Here is a 2,447-nt window from a genome sequence, read left to right on the forward strand (position 1 = left end):
GAAGATTAAAAAAAAAAGCCATGAAAGGATAGGGTGATATAAAACGCTGATCATCGAATATCAAGAACAACTTGAGATTAGATGATAGAGACCAACGGAGAAACAATAGACATGCAATTAGAGATATAAATTTATGTTATAATCTCCGAAATCAAACACTGCTTTATGCGCTATGCAAATAACACTTATATTAAAGGATAAGTCCGCCCCACAAAAAACTTGATTTTAATACATAGTGGGCTGAGGAACCGAAGTGGGGGAGGGGCTTCAGCCCCCACTCTTTTACAAAATTAACCCCAACGTTAAAATGACCATCTGATTGTGGTTGTTTGCATGGTACATGTACTTTAGCCCCCCCCCCTTTTCGAAACCGTTCCGCGGCCCTTGGAATAAAGCGAGAAAAATCGAACAATTAAGCACGGCATCAGAAAATTTTATCAAAATTGGTAGTATAAGAATTATAATATATTCTAAGGTTTCGCTGAATTACATAAAGCAGTTATATGTACATCCTGGACAATATGCAAATGAGGGGAACAATTATGACATCATCCACCGCTCACTAGTTCTTTTATAGTTTTACATATGAAAAATGAAATATTTTAATTTTCTCCTTATGTGAAAAAAGTGTTTAAATTATTTATTTATTTATCCTTGAATTTGGAGAATTAAACAAGATCGAGGGTCCTTATCGAATCTGTAAATATTGAAACTCAAATAATGAAAATCACTGAGTGCTTAAAATGTCTTGTGATGGAATATAAAAAAAAATCAACTCGCTTTTCGCACTAGCATTTTTAAATTGGTTAGATATCATCTTCATGAGTCTCTGCAATTAGTTTTATGGCTATGGTTCCTTTTTGGGTATGTACAAATTTTAGCTTGAGCTTCGCGTTCGATTTGGTGAAACATGCCAAAATGTGTCCGCCTTCGCTCCAACCTTGCCCCCCCCCCTAGTTTAAAAACCTGGTGCCGCCACTGACCCTTCGATGTTGGAATATAAAATTAAAATATCAGAGATAATGTAGGCCTATATCTATTGCCATGACCTAATAATTCTTCATAAATCTATTTCTCGCCATATCAAATAGAAATGACCATCTGATTGTGGTTGTTTGCATGGTACATGTACTTTAGCCCCCCCCCCCCTTTTCGAAACCGTTCCGCGGCCCTTGGAATAAAGCGAGAAAAATCGAACAATTAAGCACGGCATCAGAAAATTTTATCAAAATTGGTAGTATAAGAATTATAATATATTCTAAGGTTTCGCTGAATTACATAAAGCAGTTATATGTACATCCTGGACAATATGCAAATGAGGGGAACAATTATGACATCACCCACCGCTCACTAGTTCTTTTATAGTTTTACATATGAAAAATGAAATATTTTAATTTTCTCCTTATGTGAAAAAGTGTTTAAATTATTTATTTATTTATCCTTGAATTTGGAGAATTAAACAAGATCGAGGGTCCTTATCGAATCTGTAAATATTGAAACTCAAATAATGAAAATCACTGAGTGCTTAAAATGTCTTGGGATGGAATATAAAAAAAAAATCAACTCGCTCTTCGCACTAGCATTTTTAAATTGGTTAGATATCATCTTCATGAGTCTCTGCAATTAGTTTTATGGCTATGGTCCCTTTTTAGGTATGTACAAATTTTAGCTTGAGCTTCGCGTTCGATTTGGTGAAACATGCCAAAATGTGTCCGCCTTCGCTCCAACTTTGCCCCCCCCCCTAGTTTAAAAACCTGGTGCCGCCACTGACCCTTCGAGGTTGGAATATAAAATTAAAATATCAGAGATAATGTAGGCCTATATCTATTGCCATGACCTAATAATTCTTCATAAATCTATTTCTCGCCATATCAAATAGAAATGGTTTATCACACAAAAATTATTTGCGGCCAATTAAAAGGCTGAATTGCAGATTTTCATATAGTAAACATTAATAAACATCGAAATTACATGCATGATAACACAATTGTCTGCAATGAATAGCATCATAAGGTAACATCATCATCATTCAAAAATTGACGTAAGTATTGGAAATAATTATATCAACATCATAGAAGTCGACTTGACAAGAAAAAAAATTCTTGCCATCTCGGCAAGCTTCCGTAAATACCTAAGCCAAAGGCGAACTATAGGTAGGCCTATTAACAATACTCTATGGAGTAACACTGTAAATACGGACCTCACATAATCGCATTTGTGTGTAAATATTGCTATTATAGCATGATAAACATACGGAAATCACACCATTATAATAATTCCTCCGTGATACCCTGCTCAATTTTTTTTCTTCGCCTTTCTCTATCTTTGTTGGGCACATCACTCATGTTTCTTCATCTTTCCCTATAATAGCATTTCATGTTTGCTCTATCAGTTCTCTTCATCTTTTTATATGTATTTGTATTTTGTTTTATTGTAGTAGTCTTTAT

This window comes from Lytechinus pictus, chromosome 12 (assembly GCF_037042905.1).
Source record: "Lytechinus pictus isolate F3 Inbred chromosome 12, Lp3.0, whole genome shotgun sequence".
In the NCBI taxonomy this organism is placed as follows: domain Eukaryota; kingdom Metazoa; phylum Echinodermata; class Echinoidea; order Temnopleuroida; family Toxopneustidae; genus Lytechinus; species Lytechinus pictus.